Source organism: Lonchura striata, chromosome 8 (assembly GCF_046129695.1).
Source record: "Lonchura striata isolate bLonStr1 chromosome 8, bLonStr1.mat, whole genome shotgun sequence".
Taxonomy (NCBI): Eukaryota; Metazoa; Chordata; class Aves; order Passeriformes; family Estrildidae; genus Lonchura; species Lonchura striata.
This window is the reverse complement of record NC_134610.1, coordinates 39,226,676-39,249,304: the sequence shown is the minus strand read 5'-3', so window position 1 is coordinate 39,249,304 and position 22,629 is coordinate 39,226,676. Positions and strand designations below refer to the sequence as shown.

The window sequence follows — 22,629 nt, the reverse complement described above, 5'->3', positions numbered from 1 at the left end:
TTTTGTGACCTTGGAGGAGTGTGGGGCTGACTAGTCAGGTTGGTGTCTGAGAAGGGGAGGGTGTCTGGGTTCCAGCAGAACTCCCAGGGCTGTTGATTTGGGGTGTGACACAGAACACAGTGATGTTCCTGCTATGCAGATGTGACAGGGAGTGGAACAGCAAGTGGCAAAGTTAGGTTTTGCTCTCTAAATCCCAGAACAGCTGAGTTTAAGTTCCATCAGCCAGAGGAGGGAATGAGCCCTGGTGCCAGCCCTCCTGGGGGCACTGGACAGGTCTCACCATTCCTCTGCCATCATTTGCATGGTGTGATTCTCCCTTGAGCAGAGAGGGCAGAAAATGAGGCAGGAGGGGAAGCTCATTTTGTTTCTGCAAACTCCAGGCTTGGGGCAGCTGCAGAGCACTTTAGGTTCAAATAATCCTGCCCAAATACATCAGCTTGAACCTCTCTTGGGCACTTTTGGATCCCTCTGTGCCACTTCTCCTCTGATCTTTTACCTGCAAGGTGTTGGCTCAGAAACATCTGCCTACTGGATGGATTTTTACACGTACAAATTTATTTTCTTAGAAAAGCCATTGGGGTAATGAAAATCTGTGGAGAAGAGGTGGTTGGTGCACTAGGTGATGTTAGGTCTTGGACTTTTCTTCTTCTTTTCTTTAACCTGCTCTTAAGAGGACCCCTGAACTGGAAAACTGAAAGTTTAAGGGTGGGGAGGAAGTTGCTTTTCATTTTTTAAGTGTTGCTGTGGGTTTTGGTATGCCAAGTGACCCTACTAAAACAGAATTGGAATAACTGAACTTCAGGACTCTGCACTTAATTCTTTTAATGTGTTTGTGTGGGTGCAGGAAATGCCAAACGCCAGAGCAATTCTGTGTCTGTAACATTAAGTGTAACATCTTTAAAACCAAGTGCTCAGTGTGGGCTTTTCACGTGGATGCAGACGGTCTCAAAGCCTTTCCTGTGCCCCAAAAGCCAGAAGGAGCCTGCCAGAAGCAGCCTTCACTGCCTGTCTGGGAGTTCAGTTTCCTGCTGGAGTCTTCCCTCCATCTTCTCTCGGGTTTTTGTGCCAAAGGGGATCTGACCCCAGAGCCACACAGGGCTTCTGTTGCCTTGGTAAGTGTCAATGAAATTTGCCAAGTCTGTCAGGAAAGCAGAAACATCCTGGGGTTTGTTTGGCCAGAGGTGGAACATGAAGATGTCCGTACCAGTGGTGGGTGTGGGTGCTGGCAGTTTTGGGTTGTGTGGTCCCTCAGCAGTCAGGGCACAGCTGAAGCAAGGAGGGAAGCTGCAGGTGAGGGCAATATTGGCATTTCTTGGTCCAGAACTGGGAGTGCTGGAAGAACAGCTTTCCTCCTTCTTTCTCTCCACCACTGAGCAGAACATTAATATGGTGCTGCACTAAGCTCTCTCTTTGTGGGTTGTTGCTTGGTTGGGTTTTTTTTCCTGGCTTTTTAATGTATTTCTAAGTGGTGCAGAGGATCAAGTTGCTAGGTTGCATGACTTCTGACTGACATATCACAGAAATGGGCATACATGTGTGCACGTGCTTCCTGGCAAATTCAGGCGTGACATGGAAATCCTAAGTGAGGATGTCCAGCCTCGGCTACATGTGACACAGGCTTCTGAAAATGGAAATGGCCTTGGCAGAGTAGCAGCTGTGAAGCGAAGCAGAATTAAAATGCATGTGAGCAGAAGAACCAAGTGAAATGGTACTTCTGGGTCCTGTGTGCTCCTCTGGCCTCTGCCTGCTGTGAACACTTTGTGTTGCAGCTCAGTGTAGTCCTATTCAGTGTTTGTTTGGTTTGATTTTTGTGTGTAACAAAAACACTGGTCAGTTACTCTAAACATCTTCCCTCCTTTACTGGACACATCCTGGAGTGGGACCAGACTCCCCCTCACCCTGGAGGAATTCACTGCTGCTCTGGAGAGGGGGTGAAGCCAAAGCTTAGGAGCAAAGGCAAACCACCAAACCAGGGGCATTCTATATATATCCAAATAAGGGACTCTGTCTTCCTGCTTTTCCTGTAGTTCTCCTTCCTGTTTTCACCTGGGCTGGAAGAATGGGCATGGCCTGTATTTATCATATGAAAGTGGTGGTACTAAATCTGTTCAGAAGTTCTGATTACAGACACTCATTTTCTGCCAGAAAACATTTTCATTTCATTCATTTCACCCAGGATGGCTATCTGTCATCTCAGACAGTGTTCCCTGGGAGGAAGGGCAGCCTTTGCCTCAGCTGCGCAGCTCAGGTGGATGTGACAGAACTGGTGTGGCCTGACAAGGCATGAGCAACTGTCTGTGCACTGGAGTGCCTTGAAAACTTTCTCTGTGAGGTTTTGGACACGTTTCTCTTTGGGATTTCTTGTGAAAAGCTCCACAGTGATGCAGAAAATAGGACGTTCCACTTGCTTTCAGGTTTCAGTCTTGGAGGTTTCAGAAGACAAAGAAGACTCTCCTTACTATATGCTGTTGTTCATATAGTTAATCAGTTTCTGTTAAAAAAATTATTTAACTTTTTTTTTTTTCTTAATTTGGTGCCTCTTACAGTTATTTTAGAGCTGTATAGTCTATATACCTTCTGCTGTGATGCATCTCTGGCATTGCAATCAAATAATTTCTTAGTCTTTTGTCAAACAAGATTGGACTGTTGGAATAATTGTTTAATGGATGGTTTCTTGAACCTCTAAATAATTGTTTAGTTCTTGGTGGTTTGGTTTGGTTTGTTTGGGCTTTTTAAATTAATCTACTACCCCACATTTTGACCACCATGATCACGAGAGTTCTAGCTATGCTCTGGTGCTGAATACATCATCTGTAAATAACGACTAGCAGGACTGAGAGTTTAATAATGACTTCTCTTTGAACTTGAGCACAGACCTGCCTGCGAATGGGCTTGATGCCTGATTAGGTCTCTGAAAGGAAAACAGTGCTGCTGTCAGGGTGGGCTGGTCAGGGAGTAGGGCTGAGTCCATTTCAGAATATGTAGGAGAAAGGTGCGTGTCCTTGATGCATAGCACTGGTTTGATTTCAGGAAACCTGGAGAGGTGCAGTGCTATTAGTGGGGTGAAGGGCTGGCAGCTGGATAAGAACTGGCCTTGGTGAGTACAGTTTGGGGGGAGCCCACATTCAAACCTCTAGGTTTGGGGAAACCACTTCTGAGGGCAGTGAGCCTCCTTAATGCGAGACTGCTTGTGGGCCTTGCCGATATTGTCTTCTATTGCATCCTGGTAGTATATTGGTTGCTGCTTTTCCACTCTGACCTGGTTGCTTTTCCGGCCACTCTGAGCTTCAAATTGCTTTAATGCAAGAGTTTTTGAAGGCAGTGATACAGATTGGCATGCGGCTTTGAGTAGGAAAGGATGTAGCTGTTGGCTGCTAACCCGGGATATGGGCAGGAGACCTGTTACACCTCTCCTTCTCAGTAACATCAGTTCTTTGAGTTCATGGTCTCTGTTTTGATCAGTTATCTCAACTGTCTGTCCAGTGCCTTCCTAAGGAGCAGAATAGGGTGGAGGGCTGATTGTGTAGATGAGGTGGGATTCAGTTGTCTGAAAACCCCAAGTTAACTGTGTGACCTTTCCTGGATAGAACTCTTGGTATGACAGGTACTAGTTGATTTTAATATTTAAATAAAATATGCAATAAAAATGTGTTGCTCCTCAGCTGAGACTTGAATAAATTAATACGTGGAAAAACTTCTAGGAGCAACTGAAAAGAAATTTTAAATCAACTTGCTGTTCTAGTTTTTTAAATATCAACTTAATAGAAACATTAAAAAGTATGATGGTGTTAAATCTTTTTATAAATCTTCTTATTTATTGTCTTTTTAATTGGATTTAGGAACCTTAAAGGGTGGTAGTTTTTGTGCTTAAATATTGATATCTGATAATTTGGAAATAGTGTAGTAAAATTGCATACAGAAAAGTATCATTTTTCCTGAAAACTTAAAGTGTTTAAGAGACATGATTTTAAAATGGCCTTAATTTCTGAGATTTGAGAGTGGTTTAATTTTTTTCTAAAATGAAAATATTTTAGTTACCTGTAGAAATCTTCATTTTTCTGAAGTGTTAGAGGGATAGTGACAGTTACTCCCTGATAGGGTTTTAATTCTTGAAAATCCTGGGAGGGGGATGCTCAGTCATAATGTTGTTACTCAGCTACGTTGAAGTTGTTTTTAGATTGCCACTTAACTGTTTTCAGTCAAATCAGGTTAGTTAAATCTTTTGGTCAAGAAGTTTATCTGATTATGCATGTACTTACTGTTTAGTACAGTAGTGTTAAAGTCTTAATTAGGTGTATAATTTGCAAATAAATCTCTGTTCAATATTAGCATAATAAACTAATATTAAGCTTCTGTTTAGACTAATATATCATCACTTGCAAGTGCAGAACTGTTGGCAGAGTATGAATTAAGCCCATACCTATCTCACCAAAATAGTTTCCTTGGAAGAAATGGGATAATTTGTGTAGATACAGGCAGCTGAATGATGCAGCTAAAAGAGATTAAGTGAAGCTGTAGCTGCCCTTGTTTGCTACTTCTATTTGCTTGTTGAAAACACTTACTACTTAGCTTTGAGGATTTTTTTTTTGGTTGTTTAAATGCTACTTTCAGGTAAAATTTTAATAGTCAGATCCTGTATTTGTCTCTTGTTTTCTCCCTCTTAAACGTCTCTTGTAAATCTGTTTGCAGCTGGGTCTGGGGCATCTTACAGCAGCCAGCACAGCCACCTGGGTTCCAAGTTAAGGACACTGCAGTCTCCAGAACACCATATAGATCTATTTACAAAGACAGAGTTTATCAGAAGCCCCCTATGAGGAGTCTCAGCCAGAGTCAGGGGGACCCTCTGCAACCAGCACACACAGGCACATATCGCACTAGTACAGGTGGGTGGATGTAACCTGCACTATTGTCTTTCTATGAGATATGTAACTTACTTTCTGCTACTAACTCTTCTTCTCTTCCTTATGTGCTTAACCAAATGTATTCTGTGCATGCCAGTCAAATAAAGTACTTTTTGCAGATGGCAGCTATCAATAGGGCCCCAGATACATGCATAGAAGGGAGAAATATTTAATGTTGTGCTACATGTACAGTAGATTAAGCTAATTTGGGGAGGGAACTTACTCATAGAGAGAAAATACTTCTATTAATCAAGTGTATTGTCTTGGAGAAAGATCTGTTGTCTTTGAAGAAATTGCTAGGATTTTTTTTGCTTAGGTACTTTTTGTGTTGCAAGTGGACTGCAAAGTTCCTGCTACATAAAGCTAAGTGATTGTTCACTTGCTTTCAGAGTAAATCATAAGTAAATTTTCTTCCTCTGTTCCACAGAGGTATGCTTTGGTGTAGGTACACAGACATAAAATTGAATGATAACATAGGAAAAAGCTGGTAGCATAATAATGATTGTCCCTGAAATGCATTGGTGTACAAGTCCTACTTGCAGAATGAAGAGTCCTACTTGGAGAAATGAAATACAGCTGTATGTTAGAGCCCACAAATAGATCAAAAATCAACAGGGATATTTATGGTATTTAATGCACAAAATAATTAGAGTATATAAATGCTACAGCCAAAATAGCCTAAAGCAGATGTAGATGTACTTGCCTTAGGAATTACAAGTATTTCTGGTGTTTCATCTTTGCTGTGTTGATCAAAGAGGGAAGATTATGTCCATTTTCAGATCATGCCTATTTTCATTAAGGAAAAGTTAAGTGCACTTTTCAGAGCAAAATACTTTGCTTTCTTTTAAAACTATTTTTTTTTTAAACTTCTTTAAAAAATCTATTTCCCCAAGGGAAAATCTGGCAGTTTTTGCGTGTCCTACCATGTTATGCAAGTTTGGGAGTTCGGAGTACAAGAGGAGGTCTTAAGGAAATTTACCCAGAGAATTATCTAGCAAAATACCTGTAACAGCTTTATGCTTTTTTGAAGAGCACCATTGCACCATTGCCCTCCTGTTAAAGAAACGATCACAGTCTCATGTTTTGTATAGAGTCACACATGGATATGAGGAAAAATTACTATTCTTTGCATGAAAGGGAGAAAAATCTCTGCTTAATCAGTGAGTGAAACTACTGTTTCTATTGAACTTTAAACCTTCTGTTCCACCTGTGGCTGCATCATATTGCCTATATGATGCTCTCTTTCCCAGACATGCCCTGAATAGGGTTTCTCGTTTTGCTTGCAGAATATCCCTTTGGTTCTCTGTGCTGAAGTAGCAGACTATCTTATGACTGTACTGTTCAAAGCACCTCAGTAAGGAAGGAAACCTAATCAACACAGATAACAATTAACGTGAATTAAACTGGGTCAAGGGATGTTAGTTGGTTACACATGGAGATGGGTTTTCAAAAGGAAAGAGGGAAAAAAAAAAACCAAACCCACAGTCATATGGGTAGTAGAAACATGCCTTGTGAAGGTGAGTTTTATTTTCCCACTTGGGATGTGGATTTGAACGTTGGTGCAGGCTCACTCTGAAGAAAGACCCTGTCAGTCCAGCTTTGTGTTGAGTTGATCCTCCCATGCCTTCCACCCTGCACCCCTATCATCAGGGTCAGGGGAAATGAAAGTAGATGGATGTGTGCTAGTTCAATCACTCTGTTGCTCTGTTGTTAGCTATCAGCCACAGATGCTGTCAGCCTTTCACACAGCCAGGCTGAAGAGCTGTCAGTGCTCAGAGGGAATTTTGAGCTGGATTGGATCAGCTCTCAGACTCTTGCCTCTAGCACAGATACCAATAGGAACATATCCTTTCTGATGGAGACCATACAGTTTTTTTCAAATTAGCAGAAAAGAGGGAAAGGACTTCACCTTTGCACATAAATCTTCTTTTTCCTTATTGGGTTTTCTTAAGTGTTGATTGGTTGTGGTTTTTTACTAGATTTCTATTCGGTGTAAGATAGGAGGGATGTAGATTACTGTGTACTCCATGAAGATAACGTGCCTAGGATTCACGGCCTGTATATTCTATGTGCATGAGTCATGGCAGAGTGAGGGGCTTTAAGACTTGAGTGCACTCCTTTGTACACCATAGTTCACACCCTTTATGTACGACAAAAATAGCTTTAATCCTGAAGATGATGCATGCATTTCAACATCTGACAAAAAGAAAAGGGAATGCAAACTTAAAGATGTTGTCCAAAACCTGAATTTTTTTGTCTGCAGTTAACACTGCCCATTGGAAATAAAACTTAAGTTAGTTCTACTTGCAAACCATTTAAAAATTTATAGTGGGTTGTTTGGTTTTTGTTTTGTTTGCCCTTTTTTTTGGTGTTTTTGTTTTGTTTTGTTTTTTTTTTTTTTTAGTTTTGTTGTACTTTGTGGGGTTTGAGGGGATTTTGATGAGGTTTTTGTTTGGTTTTAAAGAACATTATTCCCAAATTTGAAAATTTCACTTGCTTTGAAAAAGTAACCAAGAATGGTTACTTACTATAGGCATCACCCTTTCTCTTTTATGAGCCCTTAAATACATATTACATTCAAGTATGTTTACACAACTGAGGCTAAAGCCCTCGCAAGAGTTTTTCATCTTCTAGGTAAATGAATCTTCCCTAAGCAAAATTCAATAACTTTAAATTTCTCAATGGGGTGAACTAAATTAAGTTTGCTCTATATACTCAGTGTTTTTTGGGTGATGTTTTTGTTCTTATCTTTAGTATTTTCTTTGTATTTCACTTGAGAATGAAAGGCATGGTGATAGTTATGCACTACATACTGCTGAAGGTAAAAAACGTGTCTGAACATTTCCCCTGGTAGCTTTAGATAAGATGAATTCTTCATAGAATGACAGAATGGTTTGTGTAGGAAGGGACCTTAAAGATCATCACATTCCTTCTTCCCTGTCACTGGCAGCAAACCTTTCACTAGACCGGGTTGCTCACAGCCCCATCCAACCTGGTCTTGAGCATTCCCATGGATGGGGAGTGCACAGCTTCTCTGGGCAACCTGTTCTACTGCCTCACCACCTTCACAGTAAAGAAATTCTTTCTGATGTCTTATCTAAACCTGTCCTTCTTTAGTGTAAGTCTATTTCCTATCACTTAGTGCTCTTGTGAAAAGTCATTCTCCAGCTCTTGTAGGTCCTCTTCAGGTACTGTAAGGCTGCTCTAAGGTCTCCCTGGAGCCTTCTCCAGGCTGAAGAGCCGCAACTCTCAGCCTGGCCTCGCAGGAGAGGTGCTCCAGCCCTCTGGTCATTTTGGTAGCCTCCTCTGGACTTGCTCCAACAGTTCCCTGTCCTTCCTGTGCAGAGGACCCCAAAGCTGGATGCAGCACTGCAAGTGGGGTCTCACCAGAGCAGAGGGACAGAATCCCCTCCCTGGCCCTCCTGGACAAGCTGCTTTGGATGCAGCCCAGGACATGGTTGGGTTTCTGGACTGCACAAATTGCCAGGTCATGTTGAGCTTTTCAACCACAAACACTCCCAAGTCTGTCTCCCCACATCTAGTCTTGTTCCATTCTCCAGCCAACCTGTACCTGTGATGTAAATTATAACTGGGTGTGTTACCATCATGCTATCTAAGCTGAAAATATTGTTTCAAATTTGACAGCAGTAGCTGTAAAAGCTCTTTTGGTTGTTAAGCTTTTACTTAACAATCCCTTTTGCTCTTCAAAGGGTAATGCCTTCTCTCGTATAAAAAGTACCAGCCCAAACTTTTGCACTAAAAGCACTAAGTGTGAAATTTTCCTTTTGAAATGGGAAGCCTCAAAGGATGTGCTTGGAGGGAGTACTCAGACACAATACAAAAAGCAGATTAATTTATTTACTGAATAGCAATTTATAGCTTGTATTTGTAACCCAACTAAATAACACTAATAATTTTTGTTCAGGCAGGTTTGTTACTGATTTTTCTCATAAACTTAAAGGTTTTGAATTATTCATATAGTAGAGATAAGCTTATTTGATGGGATGTTTACATGAACACTGATGGAATTTGAAGAGGGCTATTAATTAAGAGGGAGGAAGGGTTGCCTTTCAGCCAGAGTGGCACATGGAATCAATGATTGTTTGCTTATTTGCAGAATTAGAATTTTGAACTAGAGGTCTAGTCTACAGTTATTGACATTTAATCCACGTCAAACATGAAACCAGGCAAAACAGGCAAACTCACACTATTTTTCAAGCCTGGATTTCTGTAGCTGCCTTGAGGACAAAGCATCCTCACTGTTCTGGTTGTGGGCTGCCAGTGCTGAGCTGCAGCTCAGGAGCACAGTTTTGGCAGCTCTGGGGTCTGTGTGAACAATTGTCATCACCGTCCGGAGGCTGGCATCACTGTCTGGAAGCTCATGCTTCTGTTGTGGTCCCTCAGAGAAAAAGATGAGCCCTCTTCTGTAAAAAGGATGTAATTTCCAGATAAAGTTTGTAAAAGTCTTGAAAGAGTACTGTCCACAGTGGTCTGGGCAGCAGGGATCAGAAATGGGAGAGCTGTGCTTGTTCTGAACTCTCTGCAAAGAGCAAGCAGATGAAGAAATTGTTGCTGTGTAAGAGCTGCTGGTGAACTGTGAGAATTTAGATCTTAAAACCTGCAGAGTACTTGTGCTTTAAGAGCACTCACTGGTTTCAGGGGCTGCGGGCAAATACTTTTGACCCCAACCTTACAAAAGTGACAAGGATGCACTAGAGGAGTGAACCTGTCCTCCTCAGCTCTGTGAAGGGTACATGCATCTTGCTGGTGTCAGGGGAACCTTCTTGGCAGCCTGGATAAAAGCTTAGGAATGGTCTCAGAATGCACAGCCTGAGAATCATCTCTGTCTCAGTCTCCAGAAAGTCACCATGGGGAAGGTGTTATGGTGCATTTCAGTCGTAGTTGAATGGACTTCAAAGTCCATCAGCTTCGTGTGGTTACACAACCACTTGGTGCTCGTTGGAATGCTGGGTGCATGGAGTGAGCTGCCTCCTTGATGAAGACTGGGCTTGCAAGGTACTGCAAAGACCATTCTGAGAGCATTAGGAGAATGGGGAATCTGTGATTGATCTGCTGAAGTTAAAGAGAGCCCTGAAAGGAAGGATTTATTGAAAGGAGGTTGGATAGTAGAAGGCTAAGCAGTAAAAGTTTGTATTGTCTCCAAAGAGTTGCTTGGGGTGGGATATGCAGGGCTTATCCGGCATGCTCTTGCAATGGGTTACCTATCAGGGAATGTATTTGTGGCAGGTGCACACCTGCAGCGCTTCCTTTGCTACCCTCAGAGCTGCCCAGTGCCCCTGTGTGTGCAGGCAGTTGCCAGGCTGCCCTTAGGCTTCTCTGATGGCCTCTATTCCTTCAGGTCAGGTCCATCTCCCTGAGATTCCTGCCACTGATGCTTGAATGCTTCCACCAGTACACCAGCACCTCTGAAGATATCTGTTCCCAAAAGCTGTGCTGCCATAGGCTGCACCACATCCTGGGCACCATGGCACTGAGTACCAATCCAAGAGAAGAGGCCTGTGGAATTTGTGATGGCAGATGCAAAGCAGAAATGTGTCTATTTGCAAGCTGGGTTTCTGTGTGGAGGAAGAATGCTGACTGGAGAGCAGTTAACAGCCAAGGCAGCTGCTTTTCAAAGGAAGGAGTTATCTGTTGCTCCTGGCCATTTGCCAGCGGCAGGGAAAAGCACAATATTTCATTGTCCTGTGACGTAGCTCAGGAAAAGCTGCCAAAGGTGAGACTTGTCATTGTGTATCTGGACAGATGCTCCTGTCCTCTTCGCCACCTTCCATCCCACTCCTTCCTCGTATTCAGTTGCATTTCTCCTGTGACGTGTGGTTTGCTTCAGTAGGGTAGAAGCAGTGTTTGTTTTTGGAGCGCAGTCTTTGTTCATGGACTAGACACTGCTGGAGGGATGGGAAGAGGAGCCAGGTGGTAGTGGCAGCATTTGCTGCTTCGTGCCTGCTGCGCTTGGCCTGGGCTTTTGCTGGCCTGGAGTTTAAGCAGTGTCCAAGGAGGTGTACAAGAAAACCTAGTCCTTCTTTTGTCATTGGGCTGATGGCTTTCTCACAGTGTGACTGAGCTGTCTTCTTGTTCTGTCTGATGAGGTGTCCGTGGTGAGGATCATATCTCTATCCATGACCTAAAGGAGAAGTAGGAGGGAGAAGCCAAATGCCCATTTTTCTTTTGCCCCAGGCAGGAACAGCCCATACAAAATGAATTGTACTCTTTGTTTGGGTGTGTTTTTTTTTTGTGGAGCAGGGACATCACTAGTTTCGGTTCTTGGGGGCGGGGTGTTCAAATGGTTCCTCCTCTTCTCATTTGCTTTGCACAAGTGAAACGGGGCAGTCCAGGCTCTCAGAGCCAGGTTCATATGTCATTTGCCCCTGTTCCCTGGGGGCTCCCTCCCTGTATGAAAGGCCTGATCTCTTCAAACTTCCATCTCACTGACCTGATAGACAGAAGTCTGGCATTGTGGAATGGCTTCTGGAAAGCTGCACTGGCCACCATCTCTTTGCCTCTGTCCTGCCCTCCCTTTGCAGCTGGCACGGTGGAGCAGAGACCTTGCCTTCTCCTGGAAGGGAGTGCTGCTCTGGTGCCTGATGGCCCTGCCTTGCCAGCAAGAGAACCAGAGGTCTGTGGGAACAGTAATTGCTGAGTAGGTCCAAGGAATTTTTTAAACAGATTTTTACAGCAAGCATGGAGGAGGGTGTCACCTGGGCTTTTAATGCTGCTTTACAATACCCAAGGGCTTGATTTGCTGCATGTTTTTTATGCTGGTCCAGCTTAGCCTTTCTTTGCTTCTCAACATTTTGTCATATCTTTTACCTCCTTTGTTGTCCCATGCAAAAGGAGAATGAGGATACAAAGGATGCATGAAATGAGCCAAAGCACAATCTTCACAAGACTGTAAATATTTGTCTTGGTATGTAATAAAGTAGTGAATATCTTTGAAATTTTTAGAAGTCATTATTTCAATGTACATTTTTTACATATTGTGGAGCAATTCTCTGATACTCAAAAATTTGACATATGAAAAATTTAGATGTCTGAATCCTTTAGAGTGTTTTACTCTTCTTTCAAGAACAATTAAGGTACTTTATTGTAGTTGTGTTTTATCACAAACAGATTGTGTTCTTCTGTATGCTTTTACAGATAAACTGTTTTTGAATAATTTTTAAGGTTTTAAACCTTACTCTTTTGACCTTTGAAATTTGTTTGGATTTTTAAATGGTTATGAAATAGTTTAAAACAGAATGATAGTCATAGAATAGATTGAGTTGCAAGGGGCCTGCAAAGATTCTGTGGTCCAAACCTTCTGCAGTAGGCAGGGACATCTTCAACCAGACCAGGTTTCTGAGAGTCCTCTCCAACCTGATCTGGAATGCCTCCAGGAATGGGGCATCTACCACCTCTCTGGGCAGCCTGTTCCAGTTGCTCCTTACCACCTTCATTGTAAAAAAAAAACCTTCCTTCTTTCTAGCCTCTCTGTTTAACACCATTGTCTCTTGTCCTATTGCAACCCTGCTAAAAGGTTCCTCTCCAGCTTCATTTCAGTCCCCCTTCAGGTACCCTTTCAAGTCTCCTTGAAGCTTTCTCTTTTCCAGGCTGAACAACCCCAACTCTCTCAGCCTTCCATCATAGGAGAGCTGCTCCAGCCCTCTTACCATCGCTATGGACCAGCTCTAACATGTCTATGTCTTTCTTGTGCTGAGCTGGCGGCAGCACTCCAGGTGGGGGTCTCACCAGAGCACTGTAGATGGGCAGAATCCCCTCCCTCACCCTGATGCCCACGCTGCCTTGGATGCAACCCGGGATATGTTTGGTTTCTGGGCTGTGAGTGCCCATGGCTGGGTCATGTCTAGCCTCTTACCCATCCCCAAGTCCTTCTTGTCAGGGCTGCTCTTAACCCCTTCATCTCCCAACCTGTATTGGTACCACAGGTTTTCTGCACCTTGCATTTGACACGCAACATTCAGATGATATCTGAAACAATTACAAGTGGGGTGTTTTGAACTTTATTTGGAAATACGTCTTTTTGATGGTCCCTTAGTAACTTGTTTGTTATTAGCTGTTTCAAATCACCAAAGCCATCTTATAATTTAAACATGCTGAAGAAAATTAACACATCATGAAATAAAATGAGACTATGTAAAATTACATCGAGGGACTGCAATTTTAATGTCATGATGAATCACATACAGAGAGCTTAGTTCATAGTTTTGTGCACCTGTAAGGTGTGCAAACATAACTTCAGCTTTGGGAATCAGAAGTCTGATCCATGCGTATCACCAGTGGCAGTTTCCAAAGAGCACTTTATATCCCACTTAATGGACAGTTACCCTTTCTCAGGTTAAGTATTGCTTTCCAGCAGGGAACTGGAATTTAGTTAACCAGATGTATCACTTCTAATTCCATAGACCTCAGATTAATGAGTAAAAGGAACCTAAAGGGGCTTAGAGGAGAAAAAAAGTCAGTTATACATGGAGTTAGATATTTTCAGGCTCTTACAGGGAGCACCAATGAGTACATTGGTATAGTAATTAATTTCAGAATGTCATCTAGCTGTTAATGAAAAGTTACCTGTTACATGCTCTTTCCTGTATTACAAATATTTGATTTAAAGTAAAAAGGGAACTTTGTTTTCAAATATATATTTTTCTTTATTTGTCTCTAAAATTATCGATTTGGGGGAAAAGGAGGAGCAACAGAAATATCAACTTTCACTTGCCCCATTTAGTAAACCCTTCATCCTTTATGCTGCATCTCAAATCTCTGTTTATTTTTTTTATTCTTCCTGGTCTACAAGAGCTAGATTATAAATACCAAATATTGCTTCTTTCTGCTTAGGTAGTATATTTTTTTCTGGCTGGGGGACAGGTTGTTTTGTTGTGTCACAAGCTGCTGTACATGGATGTGCTGTGATGGCACAGCTGCAGATTAATAGAGGCTCATGCTGATAAATCACACAGCATGGAGTTCTGGCTATAGGACATAATGTTTTTAGAGAAATTAAAAAGAAAAATTGTTCCTATGACTGCATCTCTTTCAGTTTGGTAATGTTGTGTCTTGGTTCGACAAGACAGGAGTCTGTGAAAGAGGGCAAAGCCTCCTGTGCAATGGAGAACGGCAAACCCCCCTCCCTCTGAATTACCAGGATCTTTAAATTAAAAGGCTCTCAGGCAAAGATATGGGAATGGGAGTAACAATTCTTTACTAGGAGAAAACTAGACAACAATTTAAAAAGGCAAATGCAATCGGTACAAACAAAACCAGTGAAAAAAGTCCAGAACCTGAGGAGTCGGGGTGCCAGTATCAGTTCTGCTGGGACAATTGCTTCCCTTGCAGTGGCTGATGAATTGCAGCTGCAGTGGTGATCTTTAGAAGGGTATAGTTTTCCTCTGAAGATCTGGTGGCAGTGGGGCCGGTCTTCCTCTGTGCCGGGGTTGCCTCTGAGCTCCGCCGCCGTCGCCTCAGCGCGCGCCAGCTGCTTCACTGCGAGTGCCGCCGAAGAGAGCTGCTTCTCCGGGAATCCCGCGAAGAGAGCGCGCGAGCTGCTTCTCTCCCCAAAAGCTACCCCTTTATCCAATAATAGAGTGCTTGGCTTCCCCCTCTGGGTGGGACCCCTCACGGTGTTACATTTACCAGCCCGGCAGTGAGTCAGTCAATAGTGTATAAACAAACCATTGCCTCTACGGGGCAAACCATTGTCTCTGAGAGAGATAACAAAACCTGTCCGACAGGTTTGCCTTCAACAGATGGCAAATAGAATACAAGCTTATTTTACAACCCAGGACATGTTGTGATAATAGACCTGTACTTCTAACTGACATCCACTTGATAACATTGTTTTGGGAGAGAGAATTATAGGAAGCAAGCAGGGAACAAATCTTCAGTACAAAGTAAATTGAGCAGAAAATACCTTAGTAATCCGCATAAGGAATAACAAATCACCTCAAAGCAATACAAAGTCATAATCCCATTTCATTTGTCAGATCCAAGTTCACTCATATAGTCTTATCTGTGTTGTAGTCTTGCATATATGCTTTTAGGTGATTTTTTTTTTCTTCTGTGAGAAAGAATTTTCTATTTTATTTCCTTTCTATTAAAAAATTGTCAGAGGAATAACAAAATACATTGTTTTCAACTTCAGTAGTATCCTGTGGACAGGAATGGAGGGGCAGGTGGCTGGAGGTTAAAACACTTCAGAATCCACTTTGTAATCTGAAAGCAATAACCTCCCTTATAGTGCAGAAGCATTTCTCAAAATAAAATAGTTGTAGTTTCAAAGTACTGAGCCCATGATTGGGTTCCATTGAGGAATTGCACCCATATGAATACAGTCAAGATTTTAGAAATTTAGAAACCTTTTAGAATGGTTAATATCCGTGACCTCTTTCCTGTGTCCTGTGAGCAGGATACCTCCAGAGGGTTGTGTTTTGTTCTATATATTTTCTAATTCTTCTGTCCTCCTTTTTTAATAGAAGAATGACTTGTAACATGTCTTAGCATTTCTCAAATGCACCTTGACTTTTGCCACCTATTGAGGGAGAGCTGTGATTATAAAATCTTGCTCAGGGCAGTATATAACTGTAAATGTCACCCACTCTGCCACTACTGAGACAATACAGTATGCCAGAAACTGTAGGTGTATTTGTCACCTATTTACTGTACAGGTGTATTTTCTGTTTAAAGATTCATCACATTAGATTTTAGTGATGCAGGACATCCATTTTCATTTATATGCTTCAGTGTTGCATAGAAATGCAAGGTTGTCATTCACAAAATAAAAATTCAATTCAAACACCTTTCATAAATCTCGTTCTTGTAAATCTTCGCTGAACAAAAACACTGCTGTGCCTCAAGTAACTACCCGGTTCATGTCTTTAAGGTGACTAAATCTTTTGTTAGAGGATCATTCCTTCTGTAATATTGCATTTAAAGGCGCTCTTAAAAATCACTGGCCCATTATTTTTTTTTCTCAAGCTCTACACTTTCTTTTTTCTTAATAGAAGACTGGCTACTTTTAGAACCATCCCTTAGTTGTAATTTCAGCAGTTCACATGTAGTTTTTTATGAGTACAAGTATACAAATAGAGTAGTTTTTACTTAAATGTGTTCAACAACTTTTAAACTATCATTTGCAGAGGTTAGGTTAATGTTTAAGGTTACCACCTGATCATGTGGTCTGGCACTGGAGCACCAGTGCCGGATGAGGTGATTACCTTAATAACAAAACAGCTGTCTATTCCAGAGTGGAAACTACTAATTAAAATAGCTGAAGTTTTTTAGGGTGTTCTAAGAAATAGCATTTAGTATCCACTTTACTACTTATGATTATAGTGCCCTAAATAAGGAAAAGTCAAAATATGAAGGAGAAGATGTCCGTGTGCTTGATGGCTGTAGCATGATGCAGAACAGTCTGTTAATCTGTTATTGTCTCATACTATTTATATATAATTTTATATATTAACTGTGACTTTTGTCTGTGTGTTCAGCTTTATGCTGGCCAGATGCACAGGAAACTTCAGAAATTTCAAGAGAAGGTTGTTTTAGGAGTGAAAGCAGAGATTTAGTTGCAGTAGGCTCATTTAAGTGCAGCAGTGTGGTCTGTGTGGATTTGCTGTGATTGGGTCATTTTGTCCCGCGCACAGAATGTGAAATCATGTATTACTGCAAAGAGAAGCGAAGCGATATATTGTCATGGTTTGACACTGGCACAATGCCAGTGCCCCCATGAAAATGTGATCCCTACCTGGAATGCTGTGAAGTGGAATCTAGAATAGAGCAAAGCAGGCCCAAGCTTAATAACAGGAAAAAAACTTTATTAAACTACTACTACTAAAGAAAAGAGAAAACTAAAGAAGGGGGAAAAAAAAAACACACAAAGATCCAAATGAAAACCTTGCAAAACATTCCTCCCCCCACCACCCAACTCCAACAAACCACAGTGAGAACAATCTGGACCCCAATCAGGTTTCCACCCTCCAAGCAATCGATACTCAGTCCATCGAGGGAAACAGAGTCTCTCCTGTGCCACAGACCCCCCAAGAAACACAGCTCCACATCCTGTGTTTCCATGTCACACATGGCACCGCCCAGAGAAAAAAGTTTGCCATGGTGACCCTTCTCCTTTCCATGCACAGTGCTCTCACCACCAATGCATGGATGGTCACTGCCTTTAGGATTTTTCCTTTCAAGGATGCCCTGCCAAGAGGGGAGAAAACAACAGTTCAGTTTTTCATTGTTTGGGACCACAGTCCCCCCCAATTTCCCCTGGGGCCGAGGGCTCAAGAACAGAGATCTTCTTCTCTTCTCTTCTCTTCTCTTCTCTTCTCTTCTCTTCTCTTCTCTTCTCTTCTCTTCTCTTCTCTTCTCTTCTCTTCTCTTCTCTTCTCTTCTCTTTTCCTTTCCAGGGCAAGGGGGCGCCACCACAAACCCCCTAACCTTTTCTCTGTTCACTCCACTTTTGTCTTTTTTCCCAGCTGAAGCAGGTCTCTCGACTCACTGGCATCCTCCCAAAACACAGTCCCTCTTGACGGAGAAGATTTGGTTCAGGTTGTGGCTAACACGGAAAAGTCCAGCCAAAAGCCACTCCTTGTCCCCCTCCCATCCAGAATTCCTCCTTCCAACATCCCATCCCAGGGTCCAAGGTGTCCCTCTTCCTCTCTTTCAAACCGAGGAGGGGAAAGGAAAATTCACAAAGCTTTCATTTCTCAAGAAAGGGTTAAAAGTCCGAACTCCCAGGATGGCTCGATGCCCGGACATCCAGCAACTCCCACACAACTGGGCACCTTGCAGCAGCTCCCCCCGCTCCTCCTTCCTTGCGGCTTTCTCTCTCCCTCTCGGGAGAGGAACTCTGGGGGGGGAAATGGAGACATCCCAGATTTCTTCCACCCTTCCATCTGCAGGGGCCAGCCCGGTTCCAGTCCTTTCACCACCCTTGGGGCTTTCGGCCTACCTTTCAGGCCATGGGGGCTTCCCCTCCCCCACCCAGCTCATGGCTGGGCGGGGGAAGGTCTGCACTGCACGCTGACCGGAACCAAAGAGAGCGAGTTCCCCTGAGAATTCTGCTTTCAACCCCTCTGTGTTCTCAGAGGCGTGTCTACTTTCAATTGGTCAATATCTAAATTGACCTCTTCCTTCCGGGAAAAATTATCTTTCCGTGTCAAACCACGACATATATATATCTCCTATATTGTGCCATTGCTCAGGGTTGAATTTTATCTCTAGCGAGGAAATTCCCACAATGAATTTTAGTATGTCAAATTCTGGAAGGGCAGTTGCTGGTTTCACTGTTCAAATGCTCATGTAACAAATTAATTAAACTGCATGTTCTTCCTAAACCGAGTGACGCAGCTCAGAGAGAGAAGACGCAATCTGAGAAAAGATTTTGGCAATAACGTCTTCAGCAGCCAAAGTTGGCATCTGATTATCACATTGTGTGTACGCACCATTTTTTACTTGCAGAGCAGCATCACTAAAACATGGTAGAAGCTGAGCCTGAGAATGAAAGTTGCATATATTAGTGAGATTAAAATCTGGCAGATTTAAAATGAAGTCAGTTCCTGGAAGTAGAAAGGAGTGTTATATTTCTTAATATTGACAACTTGAAAAATGAGACTTCTTCTCTGTTTGGTTGTAAACAAGGAAGAAAGTCATTCCAATCTCGAGTTGGAGATCTGCAATCAATGAAAATATATAGTTGAAATTCTAATATCTGCATAAAACCCTGGTGTCCACTTGGACTAGGTGGATTTTAAAATTATTCTTTAACTGTATGTGCTTTTGAGATACAGCCTTTAAGATGCAGGCTGTGTTGGACACTAACTCTGGAACCTCATGGTGGTAAATGACTGGAGGGAAGGATGTAGAATTGGAGAAGGTTATGGATGTGGCTGGGGAGGTGAGATGGGGCACAGCAGTGACGTCTGTGACAAACCTGGTTGTGGAAGAGCCTGCATTCAGGTTTGGACTTTAGGCTTCCCTGAAGACTGATTAAGCACTGTTAAAAAATTAGCTTGGGCAGGAACTCACTCATCTCAGCCACTATATCTGTTGAACTGAAATAGAGTTTTCTAAAATACAAATTCTATCACCACTGGTGCTCACTTCATCTACCTGTTTCTGCATTAACATTTGCTTTGAAGTACAAAAATCTTAATAGATCATTCATAAAGTCATTTGCTACCATTGCCAACCCTGGTGGCACCAGGTGATTTCAAATTGACACAAGCTAATCACCTAACAAACCCATAAGTAGTAAAGAAATGCGAAGTATAAATCGGTGATGAAGAAATCCATTCCATGATGTTCCATGCTGAGGGTTAGGCAGTGGCAGTTATACAACTTCCCCTGATAGGAAAAAAAAAAAAAGGAACTAAGAGACAATGTCAGAGTGGGCAAATTGAAGTGGAACAAGATAGACAAAGGCCTTCAAAGTGACCAGGTAATAGCTGTAATATAAATAGAGGAATAGCTCAGATACCAAGGAAGCAGTATTTTTTTTACTGACTCTGCATTATAGAAAAAGCATCAGTTTTGAAACAAAGGAATGTTCAGCCTTAGTGTTACAATTAGTGTTAGGTCTAAAGAGCACTCTTAGAAAATGGAACTGAAAGGACACCTCAGTGCAGTAACAAGTTCAGTTCTTCGGTCTTCAAAGATTGTCAGTTTTTGTATTGAAAGACTCATTGAACACAATATACAGACCACAAGTGATGCTTCCTTGGTTTCTCTGAAACAAGGAATTCTTCCGCAAAAGAATGGCGTGTAGATATTGCAGTGGTAAGGAGATGATTGCTTGGAGTGTACATGCACGTTAAATATGTTTGTGACCTTCATTAGGATTAGTACTTTACAGCTACCAGCAATGGCAATGAACCTATTAAATAATTCTGAGAGGCCCTGAGTATTTCCCATAGCCTTAGGAGCATAGCAGCTAAACAGCCAGCTGTGGTTTTGAAGATGGGATGGAAAAGTGAGAAAAATATAAATCTCCTGTGATGGTGTCTGGTAGACAGGGATGTTGCCTTGATAAAAAGGCTTTCTGCTCACCATGTCATGAAAACATCTGATGATTAAAATATTACTGAATACCTCCTTGCACCATCTTGTAGACATAGTAATTATAAGTAGGTGTGACAGCTAGGTATAACCAGTACTTGAGGAAATTGTGACTAAGATGTTTGTGGGTGGAAAAGAGGCCTTTTTTGCGATGCACCATCCTGTTTTGTATCAGTTTCTTTAGTTTGCTTGCATTTCCCCTTACATTGTGCTGTGTTCCCTTAAAAGATATACCTTGTACAGCAGGGAGACCTTTTGCCTTGACCAGCTGCTTAAAGAACAGAGCAGAGCATGGGGAAGCTGACTGGAGGGAAGGAGGTTGTATTTCCCCCGATTTACACAAAATAGGAGCGTCTGGAGAAAACTGGAGCCCGCAGAAAGAATTAGGCAGAACAATCCTGGAAGCCCTGAAGGGTTGATGTGTTTGAAATCAAAGACTAGCTGGCTGGCTGGCTGGTGAAGAGCCCATCTCATGAAGATGCAAAGGAAGATTTGCTGAAAAGTCCTTTTCATTTGTCTCTGGCTAAGAATCGGGAGACTGGATTGCAAGAAAAACTAGATAGAACAAAATAAAGAGTGCAGAAAAGTGAGGGAGAGCAAATGGAAAACAAGAGAAACAGAAAGTTGTAGTAGTTTTCATGGTGTTTTTTTCTGGTTTGAGTATGAGAAGTCACATAGCAGAGATGTCAACCTCCGCAGAACTCCTGTGGTATTGGTATTTGTAGAAGGTCCTAAATATTTTAAGTCTAAATGGAAGCTTTGAACCTTGAAATCCTGTAGTGTTTGCTTTATTTTTTTTTTGATTTGTTTGATTATCACTTTGCATGTCTGAAGTACAAAATTCCTTGAGAATGTGTATTTTGAGCAGAAGATATGATAGTGCCTTTATCAAATCTTGACTGCATTAGAAGTAGTTGCTAATACCAATTACGGGGAGAGATTTTTCTCCTCTTTCAGTAAATATTTTCAGTTTTCCTCAACCATGTATTTCTTTAAAATTTTATACTTCCCATGTGGAAAAATGCTTCTAAAAGTAATATCAAAGCAAATTATTGTTAGTAGTATTTATTATTTTCATATGTAATACTATGCATCTTGAACAGTATCAAAATTGACTGTTTATGCTTGTTCCTTTGGATTGCCAGTTTACTACTAGCTTGATTAACACCTATTTTCTTAAATTTCATAGAAATTTAAGAAGGCAAAAAGGCTGGTACATGCCTTAAAACACTCATTTCAGCATTTTGAGTTAAAGTGTTTGTATGTCCCAAGCTTGATGAATTTTTTTTTCCCAATTGACAGAGAATGCATTGTTTTATTTTTATAGTATATTAGGTTGGAAAAGGATCTTCTTTATAAATCTTTCTATAAATATGGTACCAACAGAATGCACTATATTTATATAGTTCATGAACTCATGAAGGGATGGTGGACATACTTTGCACTGAAAAGATATCTCATTGGGAACTGTCCTGGTTTGAAAGCAAAACCAGTGAGAGACTCTAAGTCAGAAATACAATTTATTGGGAAAAGGGGAAAAGGACAAAAAATACATGCAATAATACAAAGGGAAAGGCTACTGACAAAGTCAGAATACAACCTGGCCAGCGTGCTGGTAGCAGTCCGAATTGGAGTAGCTGCAGTCTTCTTGGGATGGCAGATGTAGTTGTTGTGTCTTCTTAGAGAACCTGTGGAAAGGCTCTCCTCTGTGTAGAAATCTCCAGTTTTATCCAGGTGGGAATGCCTAGCTCCTCCCCTTTGGCAGAGCATCTCACAATGGGTCATTATGAGTCACAAGGTGTGTCCTTAATCACCTCCTCCTCCTGGACGGTGTTATCTCTCAGGCATTGATGGGGCCATTAACAACAGATAAGGAAAACTGCCCCAAGGCAACTTCTACTCAGATGAGAATTGGAAAACGTTTTTTTTTTAAAACTTGGACATTATCCACCCCTTTTTCCTATTTCCATCTTCTTCGTGATGAAACCTTACATATAGTTCTCACTTAAGACTAAGTTTCCCTGTGGTACACAACGGGTTTGCCCATCTTTCTGCATTACCCACTAAGTATAACCGGGTCCTTGAGCAAAAACAATTCTACGGATGGGTTTGTCTTTGCCTGGGGTGGGATTAATCTAAACAGTCTTTCCTAAAATACCTTTTATATGTACCACAGGGACTTTATCTCCATCCACTGTCTGCAAGGGTTCAGATTGGGCAGGACTAGCTCGATTGATGGACCCTCGGGTGTTGACTATTCAGGTAGCTTTTGCCAAGTTCAGTTCTCAATTCCTGAAAGTTCTTCCACTAAGTGCCTTTAGGGTGGTCTTAAGCAGTCTATTACATTGTTCAACTTTCCCGGCAGCTGGAGCATGATATGGGATATGATATATCCACTCAATCCTATGTTCTCTGGCTCAGGTGTTGATGAGGCTATTCTTGAAATGTGTTCCATTGTGTGACTCAATTCTCTCAGGGGTGCCGTGTCTCTATAAGACCTGTTTTTTTAGGCTTAAGATGGTGTTCTGGGCAGTGGCATGAGGCACAGGGTAGGTTTCTAGCTATTTTGTGGTTGCTTCTACTATGGTCAGTACATAGTGCTTGCCTTGTCGGGTCTGGGGAAGCGTGATGTAGTCAATTTGCCAAGCTTCCCCATACCTGT

At 41.9% G+C, this 22,629-nt stretch overlaps 1 long non-coding RNA gene across 1 annotated transcript; it reads right to left on the bottom strand.

Annotated features, from left to right (window-relative positions):
• Positions 1-16,705: 16,705 nt before the first annotated feature.
• Positions 16,706-18,032, bottom strand: LOC144246667 (uncharacterized). The gene is made up of 2 exons (XR_013340333.1): positions 17,863-18,032; positions 16,706-17,435 (listed from the first exon to the last, which is right to left on the bottom strand). It is a non-coding gene; the product is annotated as an uncharacterized LOC144246667 (long non-coding RNA).
• Positions 18,033-22,629: the final 4,597 nt, after the last annotated feature.